Genomic DNA, 15,215 nt, shown 5'->3' on the forward strand with positions numbered 1-15,215 from the left:
GACCCCCCAGTCACATGACAGAACCCTATTCTGGCACCTGTGACCCCCAACAGTGGAAAGGGGACCCCCCCAGTCACATGACAGAACGTTATTCTGGCACCTGTGACCCCCAACAGTGGAAAGGGGACCCCCCAGTCACATTACAGAACCCCCATTCTGGCACCTGTGACCCCCCCCAACAGTGGAAAGGGGACCCCCCCAGTCACATGACAGAACCTTATTCTGGGCACCAGTGACCCCCAAAAGAGAAGAGGGGACCCCCCCCCAGTCACAACAGAACCCCATTCTGGCACCTGTGACCCCCCAACAGTGCAGAGGGGACCCCCCAGTCACATTACAGAACCCCCATTCTGGCACCTGTGACCCCCCAACAGTGGAAAGGGGACCCCCCCAGTCACATGACAGAACCCTGTTCTGGCACCTGTGACCCCCAACAGTGGAAAGGGGACCCCCCAGTCACATGACAGAACCCTGTTCTGGCACCTGTGACCCCCAACAGTGGAGAGGGGACCCCCCCAGTCATATGACAGAACCTTATTCTGGCACCTGTGACCCCCAACAGTGCAAAGGGGACCCCCCAGTCACATGACAGAACCCCATTCTGGCACCTGTGACCCCCAACAGTGCAGAGGGACCCCCCAGTCACATGACAGACCCTCCCTCATCCCCTCAGCTGTGGCCCACAAGTAATAAAGGAGACCCCCCAGGCACATACCAGTGACCCCCAAAAACTAGAAGACCCTTCCACCATGACAAAACCCCAATCCCCCCACCAGGGACACCGCTATCACATAACACCCCCCACAATGAGGACCCCTAACACTGAGGGGACACCTCCCTTCCCCTCCCCCGCTCCTCTCATACATTACCGAATGCGGAGCCCCCTCAGTACGACGAACCCGGACCTCGAACACTGTAACTGACGTCTCTCCAGTCTCCTCAAACCGGTACAAACCGGCTCAGCTCACCGGAAGCACTGACAGCTCACACACACAGACTCTGCGGCATAAAGCCACGCCCGCCAATTCCGGCACAGCCAACCCCAGGAACCGCCTTCCTCCGCCAATGGCTGGGAGGACGGAGGAATGGACGAGCGCTGATTGGCTGTTCTGGGTGTGCGTTGTTGATGTTTATGGGGGGTGGAGTCACGCGTTGTATTTGGCTGCTGTCCCCGATTCCCTAGCCTAAGATGACCTGATAATGCTATGACAACAACGTGTTCCTGGAAAGATCCCCTGGGAGCTCTGAGTCATGGATGGCTCCTCTCTACACGCCACTAGACTGGGCCGGATCTGGCCTGTCTAGTAACAAATGTCAGGGGGGGCAGAGGGTGGGAGGTCAGCAGCCTGCAGGACCGAGTACAGGAGTCACCGGGGCACCGTACGGAGAGGACGGGGGTCACTACCGGAGAGGACGGGGGTCACTACCGGAGAGGATGGGGGTCACCACTGGAGAGGACGGGGGACACTACCGGAGAGGGAGAGGATGGGGCTCACTACCGGAGAGGACTGGGGTCACTACCGGGGAGGGAGAGGACGGGGGTCACTACCGGAGAGGAGGGGGGTCACTACCGGAGAGGGAGAGGACGGGAGTCACTACCGGAGAGGGAGAGGACGGGGGTCACTACCGGGGAGGGAGAGGATGGGGATCATTAGCGGAGAGGGAGAGGACGGGGGTCACTACCGGAGAGGGAGAGGACGGGGGTCACTACCGGAGAGGATGGGGGTCACTACCGGAGAGGGAGAGGACGGGGGTCACTACCGGAGAGGGAGAGGATGGGGGTCACTACCGGAGAGGATGGGGGTCACTACCGGAGAGGGAGAGGACGGGGGTCACTACCGGAGAGGGAGAGGACTGGGGTCACTACCGGAGGGGAAGAGGATGGGGGTCACTACCTGAGAGGATGGGGGTCACTACAGGAGAGGAGGGGGGTCACTACAGGAGAGGACGGGGGTCACTACCGGAGAGGGAGAGGATGGGGGTCACTACCGGAGAGGGAGAGGACGGGGGTCACTACCGGAGAGGGAGAGGACTGGGGTCACTACCGGAGGGGAAGAGGATGGGGGTCACTACCTGAGAGGATGGGGGTCACTACAGGAGAGGAGGGGGGTCACTACCGGAGAGGAGGGGGGTCACTACCGGAGAGGATGGGGGTCACTACCGGAGAGGGAGAGGACGGGGGTCACTACCGGAGAGGGAGAGGAGGGGGGTCACTACCGGAGAGGGAGAGGACGGGGGTCACTACCGGAGAGGGAGAGGAGGGGGGTCACTACCGGAGAGGGAGAGGAGGGGGGTCACTACCGGAGAGGGAGAGGAGGGGGGGTCACTACCTGAGAGGATGGGGCTCACTACCGGAGAGGACTGGGGTCACTACCGGAGAGGAGGGGGGTCACTACCGGGGAGGGAGAGGACGGGGGTCACTACCGGAGAGGAGGGGGGTCACTACCGGGGAGGGAGAGGACGGGGGTCACTACCGGAGAGGAGGGGGGTCACTACCGGAGAGGGAGAGGACGGGAGTCACTACCGGAGAGGGAGAGGACGGGGGTCACTACCGGGGAGGGAGAGGACGGGGGTCACTACCGGAGAGGGAGAGGATGGGGGTCACTACCGGAGAGGGAGAGGAGGGGGGTCACTACCGGAGAGGGAGAGGAGGGGGGTCACTACCGGAGAGGGAGAGGAGGGGGGTCACTACCTGAGAGGATGGGGCTCACTACCGGAGAGGACTGGGGTCACTACCGGAGAGGAGGGGGGTCACTACCGGGGAGGGAGAGGACGGGGGTCACTACCGGAGAGGGAGAGGACGGGAGTCACTACCGGAGAGGGAGAGGACGGGGGTCACTACCGGGGAGGGAGAGGATGGGGATCATTAGCGGAGAGGGAGAGGACGGGGGTCACTACCGGAGAGGGAGAGGACGGGGGTCACTACCGGAGAGGGAGAGGACGGGGGTCACTACCGGAGAGGGAGAGGATGGGGGTCACTACCGGAGAGGATGGGGGTCACTACCGGAGAGGGAGAGGACGGGGGTCACTACCGGAGAGGGAGAGGACGGGGGTCACTACCGGAGAGGGAGAGGACGGGGGTCACTACCGGAGAGGGAGAGGACGGGGGTCACTACCGGAGAGGGAGAGGACGGGGGTCACTACCGGAGAGGGAGAGGATGGGGGTCACTACCGGAGAGGGAGAGGACGGGGGTCACTACCGGAGAGGACGGGGGTCACTACCGGAGAGGGAGAGGACGGGGGTCACTACCGGAGAGGGAGAGGATGGGGGTCACTACCGGAGAGGATGGGGGTCACTACCAGAGAGGGAGAGGACGGGGGTCACTACCGGAGAGGGAGAGGACGGGGGTCACTACCGGAGAGGGAGAGGACTGGGGTCACTACCGGAGGGGAAGAGGACGGGGGTCACTACCGGAGAGGGAGAGGACGGGGGTCACTACCGGAGAGGGAGAGGACGGGGGACACTACCGGAGAGGGAGAGGATGGGGGTCACTACCTGAGAGGATGGGGGTCACTACCGGAGAGGATGGGGGTCACTACCGGAGAGGGAGAGGATGGGGGTCACTACCGGAGAGGGAGAGGATGGGGGTCACTACCTGAGAGGATGGGGGTCACTACCTGAGAGGATGGGGGTCACTACCGGAGAGGATGGGGGTCACTACCGGAGAGGATGGGGGTCACTACCGGAGAGGGAGAGGATGGGGGTCACTACCGGAGAGGACGGGGGTCACTACCGGAGAGGGAGAGGACGGGGGTCACTACCGGAGAGGGAGAGGACGGGGGTCACTACCGGAGAGGGAGAGGAGGGGGGTCACTACCGGAGAGGGAGAGGACGGGGGTCACTACCGGAGAGGGAGAGGACGGGGGTCACTACCGAAGGGGAAGAGGACGGGGGTCACTACCGGAGAGGCAGAGGACGGGGGTCACTACCGGAGAGGCAGAGGACGGGGGTCATTCCCGGAGAGGCAGAGGACGGGGGTCATTCCCGGAGAGGCAGAGGACGGGGGTCATTCCCGGAGAGGCAGAGGACGGGGTCATTCCCGGAGAGGCAGAGGACGGGGGTCATTCCCGGAGAGGCAGAGGACGGGGGTCATTCCTGGAAAGGTAGAGGACAGGGATCACGGCGGGAGAGGCAGAGGGCAGGGATTACGGCGGGAGATGTAGAGGACAGGGATCACGGTGGGAGGGGCAGGAATCACGGGGGTAGAGGCAGAAGACAGGGATCATGGCGGGAGAGGCAGGGATCAAGGCGGGAAAGGCAGAGGACAGGGATCACGGCGGGAGAGGCAGAGGACAGGGATCACGGCAGGAGAGGCAGAGGACAGGGATCATGGCAGGAGAGGCAGGGGCAGGGATTACAGCGGGAGGGGCAGAGATCACGGCTGGAGAAAAGGAGGGCAGGGATCAAATCCAGGGTGGCAGTGGGCAGGGATCATGGCGGGAGAGGCAGAGGGCAGGGATCACAGCGGAAGAGGCAGAGGACAGAGATCTCAACTGGAGAGGCAGAGGGCAGGGATCACGGCTGGAAAGGCAGAGGGCAGGGATCATGGCGGGAGAGACAGTGGGCAGGGATCACGGTGGGAGAGACAGTGGGCAGGGATCACGGTGGGAGAGACAGTGGGCAGGGATCTGGGCTGAAGAGACAGGGCAGGGATCAAGGCGGGAGAGGCAGAGGGCAGGGATCACGGCGGGAGAGACAGTGGGCAGGGATCACGGCGGGAGAGACAGTGGACAGGGATCACGGCAGGAGAGGCAGTGGGCAGGGATCTCGGCTGGAAAGACAGAGGGCAGGGATCACGGCCAGAGAAGCAGTGGGCAGAGATCTCGGCCAGAGAAACAGAGGGCAGGGATCAAAGCCGGAGAGACGGAGGGCAGAGATCACGGCGGGAGAGGCAGTGGGCAGGGATCACAGTGGGAGAGGCAGTGGGCAGGGATCACGGCGGGAAAGGCAGTGGGCAGGGATCAGGGCGGGAGTGGTAGTTGGCAGGGACCATGGCGGGAGAGGCAGAGGGCAGAGATCTCGGCCGGAGAGGCAGTGGGCAGGGATCACAGCGGGAGAGGCAGTGGGCAGGGATCACGGTGGTAGAGGCAGGTGGGCAGGGATCACGGTGGTAGAGGCAGAGGGCAGGGATCACGGTGGTAGAGGCAGAGGGCAGAGATCATGTCAGGAGAGGCAGAGGGCAGGGATTACAGCGGGAGGGGCAGAGATCTAGGCCGGAGAAAAGGAGGGCAGGGAGCAAATCCAGGGGGGCAGTGGGCGGGGATCACGGTGGGAGAGGCAGTGAGCAGGGATCACGGCGGGATAGTCAGAGGGCAGGGATCACGGTGGGAGAGGCAGAGGCCAGGGATTTCAGCGTGAGAGGCAGAGGGCAGGGATCACAGCCGGAGAGGCAGAGGGCAGGGATCATGGTGGGAGAGACGGTGGGCAGGGATCACTGTGGGAGAGAGAGAGTGGGCAGGGATCTGGGCTGAAGAGACAGGGGAGGGATCACGGCCAGAGAGGCAGAGGGCAGGGATCACGGTGGGAGAGACAGTGGGCAGGGATCTGGGCTGGGGAGACAGAGGGCAGGGATCTCGGCTGGAGAAACATAGGGCAGGGATCACGGCAAGAGAGGCAGTGGGCAGGGTTCTCGTTGGAGAGACAGAGGGCAGGGATCACGGCGGGAGAGGCAGAGGGCAGAGATCTCGGCCAGAGAAACAGAGGGCAGGGATCAAAGCCGGAGAGACAGAGGGCAGAGATCACGGTGGGAGAGGCAGTGGGCAGGGATCACGGTGGGAGAGGCAGTGGGCAGGGATCACGGCGGGAAAGGCAGTGGGCAGGGATCAGGGCGGAGAGGTAGTCGGCAGGACCCATGGCGGGAGAGGCAGAGGGCAGAGATCTCGGATGGAGAGGCAGTGGGCAGGGATCACAGCGGAAGAGGCAGTGGGCAGGGATCATGATGGTAGAGGCAGTGGGCAGGGATCACGGCAGGAGAGGCAGTGGGCAGGGATCACAGCGAGAGAGGCAGGGGGCAGGAATAGCAGCTGGAGAGGCAGGGGGCAGGACTCGCAGCTGGAGATGCTTTAGAAGCTCTCTGCGGACCATGACTTTTGATGTAGGATGCGACTAAGCAAATGTCAGGAAAGACCTACTAGAACAGCTGAACTTTATTTGGGGTTAATCAGAGGAACTTTAAATAATGGCAGGTGTGTACTGATTCCTATTTAATATGAGTTTGAATGTGATTGCTTAATTCTGAACATCTGAACACAGCTACATCCCCAGTTATAAGAGGGTAAGCACACTTATGCAACCACATTGTTTTATTTTTTTTTATCCCCCCCCCCCACCCCAACCATAGAAATGACAAACAGTAAGAAACAACCATGCATCACCCCATAGATATGAAGAAAAAAAAAAAACACCTGGATGATAACGATATGGAGATATAATGAGCAATGTAGGGTACATCGAGTATCCATATAGGAAAATGAGACTGTCACTGTTATGAAACTAGATGAGTGGAGGCCATTAAGTGCTAAGTAACCGTCACAAAAAGTGGTAGGTTCACCGAGGTATCCGGAGTTGAGTATCTCCTTCTCTGTACACCTACAAAAAAATAGGGCATCACAAGACCGTCTCATTCTGGATATATAGTTCATATTCCTATCGCACACCTTCCTGGTTTGTAGGCTCGTGTATATTGGGTGCTGAAGCAATCACCAGTTGGCAACTGGATTAGTTACAAGTAAATACATATTCGCCAGCACACCAAGGATCTTGCAAAAGCAGTCCAAAAAATTTATTCAAGTTACGATCACATCAAAAAATAGTGCAACGTTTCGGAGCCGCACAGGACCCCTTCACATGTCTGACGAAGGGGTCCTGTGCGGCTCCGAAACGTTGCACTAATTTTTGATGTGATCGTAACTTGAATAAAGTTTTTGGACTGCTTTTGCAAGATCCTTGGTGTGCTGGCGAATATGTATTTACTCATTCTGGACATAATCTAGAGGAGGAGAGTGTGAAAATGAGACTTGTCAGTAGACGGGGGTGAAGCAGAAACACAGGGGAAACCCAAGGGAGGTAGAAAGGGGGTACACAGTGGATAGCCTATAGCAGGCAAGGGGGGTGTAAAAAAAAAAGGGGGGGAGGGAAGGGGGGAAACAGGGAATCAGGTGAAGAGCGCGCTGATCAATGTGCCACATCGGAGCACAATAGTTTCTGTCCCCTGTCAGAGAGAACGAACATGTTCCAAATCAGCCAAGTTTTATCGTATTTTTCACGATCATGTTGAGCCGTGTGAATGAGGTCTTCCATTTTATTGATCTCCTCAACCTTACGTATGCAGTCACTAATAGTTGGAGGGTGCTGCTTCTTCCAGAACAATGGGATACAGGATTTGGCGGCGTTCAGAATGTGGTGTAGCAGGGATTTCCTAAATTTCCGTAGTGGGATGTTGGACAAATGGAGCAAAAAGAAAGCAGGATCGTCGGGTATCTCATAGTCAGTGAATTCTTTAGCAAGCGTCCGAACAGCCTCCCAGTACTGAATGAGCCTCGGGCAAGCCCAAAATATGTGCAACAGGGTTCCCCAGTCCCTCTGGCATCTCCAACAAAGATCTGTAGTTTGCGGATAAAACTTATGAATCCGAGTGGGTACATGTTACCACCTCACCAGAATCTTATAGTTGGCCTTGTATTTTGGTGCAGACTGACAACTTCAATGAAAGCAGGGAGATGTTTTGTTTCTCTTGCGCCATGAAAGTGCGGCCTAAGTCCACCTCCCATTTCAGCAGAGCCGGAGGGAAACACTGCTCCGGCGGGGAGACCAAGAGGTTATAAGTCTTGGAGAGCGGATGTGGTAGCGGTCTCTCACCTGTGCAATACTCCTCAAACAATGTGAGATCCCGATGATATGCCTCTGTGTGTGGGAGTGAGTGTAGATAGTGGTGAAGCTGAATGACCCTCCAGAAAGGGAGCCTAAAGCGACCCTGGACATCTGTTGTGAGATGGACGGCAACACATCCCCCACCAGAAAATGGGAGACCTGGTGGAGACCCCACTCTCTCAAATCCACAAATGCCCGGTCCCTTAAGCCCGGGGCGAAGGCCGGATTGCTTTGAATGGGGAACAAGGGTGATACCAGAGAAGAGACAGACGTATGCACACAGAGAGAGGAGACCACCCTCACAGTCGTGCCCACAGTGGGGTGCAGCAGGAGCGCACGAGGCAGAGAGGATTTACACAATGGTGCTCCAGGAAGGAAGACATCTGCCAGAGAACGCTCCAACCGCACCCATAATTTATGTTCATGATGTCGCCTCCAGTCTATTATCCTGCTCAGGTGGGTAGCGTGATAATATTTCAGCATGTCTGGGACTGCAAGACCACCGCACTGTTTACAGTAGGTCTCGAGAGAAGGGAATGAGGAACACGCGGTTTCCGATTGGACCAAATGAGATTTGAAAACATAGCGTGTGTGCACCTGAAAAAATCAGGAGGTAGCACTATTGGCAAAGCTTGAAACAAATAAAGGAGCCTAGGAAGCACACTCATCTTTAAAAGGTTGCACCTCCCAAACCAGAAGTGAAGTCCAGAATGCCACGATTCCAGTTGACCCTGAATTTGAAGAGGAAATTCAGTTCGTAAAGTTTGAGTTATGAGGGTGCCCAAGTATTTATTGGCCTTAGTGGTCCATTTAAACGTAAGGCTTTCCTGCAGTTGTCGTAGTAGGGCAGGGGGTAGACCCACACCCATAGCCTCCGATTTACTGAAATTAATTTTCAGATTAGAGCAGCGGCCGTAAAATTCAAATTCATGCAAAAGGTTAGGTAGAGAGACAACCGGGTTGGTGAAGGAAAAGAGGAGGTCGTCTGCATAGGCCGAGTCTTTGCAATGGGTATCACCAAAATGTAGACCAGTAATATTGGGATTAGCACGAACTTTGCAAAGGAAGGGTTCAAGGATAAGCGCGAAGAGTAAGGGGCAACCCTGCCGGGTCCCGTTAGCGATCGCAAAAGGGTCCGATAGGATCCCATTACATTTCACTTGAGCAGTGTGCACGCAGTATATTTGTGTAATCCAATTCAGCATAGTTTCCCCGAGGCCTATATGTCGCAGCACTGAGAACATAAAGTTCCAATTCACCCGGTCAAAAGCTAACACGTCGGTGTTAAAAAAAACGGAGGGCGTGTGGGACACACTCGCTGCGTGCATTAAATTCAGCACTTTGACAGTGTTATTGCGTGCTTCCTGCGAAGGCACGAATCCCACCTGGTCCAAATGGATCAATTGCTGAAGATGACCCGCCAGCCTAGATGAAAGAATTTTGGTAAACAGTTTCAGGTCCGTGTTTAAAAGAGATATCGGCCTGTAACTACCGCAGGCTGTAGGGTCCTTACCCTCCTTGTGGATGAGGGAGATATGTGCCCTCAGCAAGTCCCGCAGAAAGGACGACGACGACCCTAGGGCATTGAATAATTTCAGCATGTAGGGGCCTAGAACGGGCTTCAGTTTGTTTTTCAATTGACTTGTACAGTTTATAGATCACATTAAAGGATTGAAAAAGTTCTGAAATGATTTATCTTTGTTTAATTTTTTTTTTTCCATCACAGAAACCTGACATTTTAGCAGGGCTGTGCAGACTTTTTATATCCACTGTACCTGAGGACTTTATCCTGTCTTCCTTGTGTCTATGATTTTGCATCCTAGGGAGCTTGCGCTGCACATCTTTGGATGTGGTCTGTGGTTCTTGTGGTGCAATTCCCTGCTTTTTGGTTAGATGTCCTCTATGTTCTTGTTAAGCTCCAGGGAAGGCCTAGGCTTTCTCTGCCGCGTTTTTTTCTGTTGGACGTCTGTTCAGGCGTGCACTTTTAGGGCAGGTTCTTCCCTGCCTTTGACAATGTCCTTATGGTGACGAAACGCGTCAGAGACGCCCGCACGTCGACACGCCCATCTTGGCCGTTCTGACATTTCATGTGCTGTCATACCTATGGAAATGTGAGTTGCCAATTTATTTGCTAATTTTTTAATAAAGCGTTATACTATGCCATTGGAGTCTCCCTTTATCTTTGGAGGTATATGGTGTATTGAGCTGAGTATCCACTAGAGCAGGGGTCTTCAAACTTTGTCCCTCCAGTTGTTCAGGAACTACAATTCCCATCATGCCTAGTCATGTCAGTGGATGTTAGAGTTTTACAATGCCTCATGGGACATGTAGTTCTGCAACAGCAGGAAAGCCGTAGTTTGAGGATCCCTGCACTAGAGGTTTGGAAACGCCACTCACACGTGTGGAAGTGATCGCTACCAGTGTTTGGTGAATTGCCTGTGCCTTGGAACATCATTTGGACACACGCTTGTTTTGACCATTCTTAACTGATGGTCAAGACTAGTGTTGAGCGAACACGGACTGTATTATTCGTGTTCGTACCGAATAATTGGATTTTTTGTACCCGAACACGGACACGGACACTTTACTGTATGTTCGGGTAAAAATCCGTGTTCGGTCGTTTTATTTCCGGGTTTTGCATGCTTTGGCGCTCTTTTCATGGCGGGCTTTCAACAGCCAATCAACAATCGTTTAACTGGTGTGCCTTAAGCCATCCCAGCCATGCCTGCAAATGTCTCAGTAGCTGTGATTGGCCGTCTGAAGCATGTGACCAAGTCTTTATAAGTTCGAGGCAGCCGCAGCGGCGTCATTATGCTGCTTAGATTCAGGGACAGAGCACACATCAACGTGCTGGCTGCTGATTAGGGAAAGATAGGCAGGAAAAAACCATTTGTGTCCGGATAGAATTGAGGGACAGGTCGGAGTGTTTAGGCAGGGCGAGTTGTAGGCATTTTAGGGATAGAGTCTGCTGAATTATAGGGTCAGTGTCTTCTACAAACTACAATCGATATTGCTGTGTGGGGGGTGGGGTGAATCTGCACTCAATCCTGATCTACGATCTCTTCTCAATCCTGTTAGGGACAGAGTCTGCTGAATTTTAGGGAAACTGTGTTCTACAAACTACAATCGATATTGCTGTGTGGTGTGGGATTGGAGATAGGCAGGTGTCAGTGATCCACATCCATTTTTCTGTGTGTGAGCTGCAGTGAACACAATCTTTTTGGGCTGCAGTGAACACAATCTTTTTGGGCTGCAGTGAACACAATCTTTTTGGGCTGCAGTGAACACAATCTTTTTGGGCTGCAGTGAACACAATCTTTTTGGGGTGCAGTGAACAAAATCTTTTTGGGGTGCAGTGAACACAATCCTTTTTGGTGTGCAGTGAACACAATCTTTGTGGGGTGCAGTGAACAAAATCCTTTGTGGGGTGCAGTGAACACAATCTTTTTGGGGTGCAGTGAACAAAATCCTTTTTGGGGTGCAGTGAACAACATCCTTTTTGGGGTGCAGTGAACACAATCTTTTTGGGGTGCAGTGAACAAAATCCTTTGTGGGGTGCAGTGAACACAATCTTTTTGGGGTGCAGTGAACACAATCTTTTTGGGGTGGAGTGAACAACATCCTTTTTGGGGTGCAGTGAACAAAATCCTTTTTGGGGTGCAGTGAACAAAATCATTTTTGGGGTGCAGTGAACACAATCTTTTTGGGGTGCAGTGAACACAATCTTTGTGGGGTGCAGTGAACACAATCTTTTTGGGGTGGAGTGAACATCCTTTTTGGGGTGCAGTGAACAACATCCTTTTTGGGGTGCAGTGAACACAATCTTTTTGGGGTGCAGTGAACACAATCTTTGTGGGGTACAGTGAACAGAATCTTTCTGGGGTGCAGTGAACACAATCTTTGGGGGGTACAGTGAACACAATCTTTGTGAGGTGCAGTGAACACAATCTTTGTGGGGTGCAGTGAACACAATCATTGTGGGGTGCAGTGAACTCAATCTTTGTGGGGTACAGTGAACACAATCTCATACTTCTGAAGGTTTGAGGGTGCTGCCTGTTCCATACTCCCCCTACTACTCATCTAGCCTTTTAGGGGTACAAACAATAGTAATTGGGGCCTAGTGTGGTTGTGTACGTGTGATATACATACACTTTTTTGGGATCATATTTTCTATTCCGCTATTTAATCAAAAACCTTTGGGGATCAGTTAAATTGGGGGATAGTCTGTGTTGGTACGTGTGAGAGAGATCCACCTTTCCAAGTTGTTGGGGTTCATCTCATACTTCTGAAGGTTTGAGGGTGCTGCCTGTTCCATACTCCCCCTACTCCTAGCCTTTTAGGGGTACAAACAATAGTAATTGGGGCCTAGTGTGGTTGTGTACGTGTGATATACATACACTTTTTTGGGATCATATTTTCTATTCCGCTATTTAATCAAAAACCTTTGGGGATCAGTTAAATTGGGGGATAGTCTGTGTTGGTACGTGTGAGAGAGATCCACCTTTCCAAGTTGTTGGGGTTCATCTCATACTTCTGAAGGTTTGAGGGTGCTGCCTGTTCCATACTCCCCCTACTCCTAGCCTTTTAGGGGTACAAACAATAGTAATTGGGGCCTAGTGTGGTTGTGTACGTGTGATATACATACACTTTTTTGGGATCATATTTTCTATTCCGCTATTTAATCAAAAACCTTTGGGGATCAGTTAAATTGGGGGATAGTCTGTGTTGGTACGTGTGAGAGAGATCCACCTTTCCAAGTTGTTGGGGTTCATCTCATACTTCTGAAGGTTTGAGGGTGCTGCCTGTTCCATACTCCCCCCTACTCCTAGCCTTTTAGGGGTACAAACAATAGTAATTGGGGCCTAGTGTGGTTGTGTACGTGTGATATACATACACTTTTTTGGGATCATATTTTCTATTCCGCTATTTAATCAAAAACCTTTGGGGATCAGTTAAATTGGGGGATAGTCTGTGTTGGTACGTGTGAGAGAGATCCACCTTTCCAAGTTGTTGGGGTTCATCTCATACTTCTGAAGGTTTGAGGGTGCTGCCTGTTCCATACTCCCCCTACTCCTAGCCTTTTAGGGGTACAAACAATAGTAATTGGGGCCTAGTGTGGTTGTGTACGTGTGATATACATACACTTTTTTGGGATCATATTTTCTATTCCGCTATTTAATCAAAAACCTTTGGGGATCAGTTAAATTGGGGGATAGTCTGTGTTGGTACGTGTGAGAGAGATCCACCTTTCCAAGTTGTTGGGGTTCATCTCATACTTCTGAAGGTTTGAGGGTGCTGCCTGTTCCATACTCCCCCTACTCCTAGCCTTTTAGGGGTACAAACAATAGTAATTGGGGCCTAGTGTGGTTGTGTACGTGTGATATACATACACTTTTTTGGGATCATATTTTCTATTCCGCTATTTAATCAAAAACCTTTGGGGATCAGTTAAATTGGGGGATAGTCTGTGTTGGTACGTGTGAGAGAGATCCACCTTTCCAAGTTGTTGGGGTTCATCTCATACTTCTGAAGGTTTGAGGGTGCTGCCTGTTCCATACTCCCCCCTACTCCTAGCCTTTTAGGGGTACAAACAATAGTAATTGGGGCCTAGTGTGGTTGTGTACGTGTGATATACATACACTTTTTTGGGATCATATTTTCTATTCCGCTATTTAATCAAAAACCTTTGGGGATCAGTTAAATTGGGGGATAGTCTGTGTTGGTACGTGTGAGAGAGATCCACCTTTCCAAGTTGTTGGGGTTCATCTCATACTTCTGAAGGTTTGAGGGTGCTGCCTGTTCCATACTCCCCCTACTCCTAGCCTTTTAGGGGTACAAACAATAGTAATTGGGGCCTAGTGTGGTTGTGTACGTGTGATATACATACACTTTTTTGGGATCATATTTTCTATTCCGCTATTTAATCAAAAACCTTTGGGGATCAGTTAAATTGGGGGATAGTCTGTGTTGGTACGTGTGAGAGAGATCCACCTTTCCAAGTTGTTGGGGTTCATCTCATACTTCTGAAGGTTTGAGGGTGCTGCCTGTTCCATACTCCCCCTACTCCTAGCCTTTTAGGGGTACAAACAATAGTAATTGGGGCCTAGTGTGGTTGTGTACGTGTGATATACATACACTTTTTTGGGATCATATTTTCTATTCCGCTATTTAATCAAAAACCTTTGGGGATCAGTTAAATTGGGGGATAGTCTGTGTTGGTACGTGTGAGAGAGATCCACCTTTCCAAGTTGTTGGGGTTCATCTCATACTTCTGAAGGTTTGAGGGTGCTGCCTGTTCCATACTCCCCCTACTCCTAGCCTTTTAGGGGTACAAACAATAGTAATTGGGGCCTAGTGTGGTTGTGTACGTGTGATATACATACACTTTTTTGGGATCATATTTTCTATTCCGCTATTTAATCAAAAACCTTTGGGGATCAGTTAAATTGGGGGATAGTCTGTGTTGGTACGTGTGAGAGAGATCCACCTTTCCAAGTTGTTGGGGTTCATCTCATACTTCTGAAGGTTTGAGGGTGCTGCCTGTTCCATACCCCCCCTACTCCTCATCTAGCCTTTTAGGGGTACAAACAATAGTAATTGGGGCCTAGTGTGGTTGTGTACGTGTGATATACATACACTTTTTTTGGATCATATTTTCTATTCCGCTATTTAATCAAAAACCTTTGGGGATCAGTTAAATTGGGGGATAGTCTGTGTTGGTACGTGTGAGAGAGATCCACCTTTCCAAGTTGTTGGGGTTCATCTCATACTTCTGAAGGTTTGAGGGTGCTGCCTGTTCCATACCCCCCCTACTCCTCATCTAGCCTTTTAGGGGTACAAACAATAGTAATTGGGGCCTAGTGTGGTTGTGTACGTGTGATATACATACACTTTTTTTTGATCATATTTCCTATTCCGCTATTCAATAAAAACCTTTGAGGATCAATTGAATTGCGGGATAGTCTGTGTCGGTACGTGTGAGAGAGATCCACCTTTCCAAGTTGTTGGGGTTCATCTCATACTTCTGAAGGTTTGAGGGTGCTGCCTGTTCCATACTCCCCCTACTCCTCATCTAGCCTTTTAGGGGTACAAACAATAGTAATTGGGGCCCAGTGTGGTTGTGTACGTGTGATATACATACACTTTTTTGGGATCATATTTTCTATTCCGCTATTTAATCAAAAACCTTTGGGGATCAGTTAAATTGGGGGATAGTCTGTGTCGGTACGTGTGAGAGAGATCCACCTTTCCAAGTTGTTGGGGTTCATCTCATACTTCTGAAGGTTTGAGGGTGCTGCCTGTTCCATACCCCCCCTACTCCTCATCTAGCCTTTTAGGGGTACAA

The 15,215-nt window shown here is 52.4% G+C and overlaps 1 protein-coding gene across 1 annotated transcript in view; it reads right to left on the reverse strand.

Annotated features, from left to right (window-relative positions):
• GPCPD1 (glycerophosphocholine phosphodiesterase 1) overlaps window positions 1–887 on the reverse strand; it is a 168,676-nt gene extending 167,789 nt beyond the window's left edge. The window contains exon 1 of the mRNA XM_082251241.1: window positions 870–887. The gene's annotated coding sequence lies outside the window, so the exon portion shown is untranslated. The remainder of the gene's footprint in view (window positions 1–869) is intronic.
• Window positions 888–15,215: the final 14,328 nt, after the last annotated feature.

The sequence above is a fragment of the Pelophylax lessonae genome (genome assembly GCF_965119305.1).
Source record: "Pelophylax lessonae genome assembly, chromosome: 3".
Taxonomy (NCBI): Eukaryota; Metazoa; Chordata; class Amphibia; order Anura; family Ranidae; genus Pelophylax; species Pelophylax lessonae.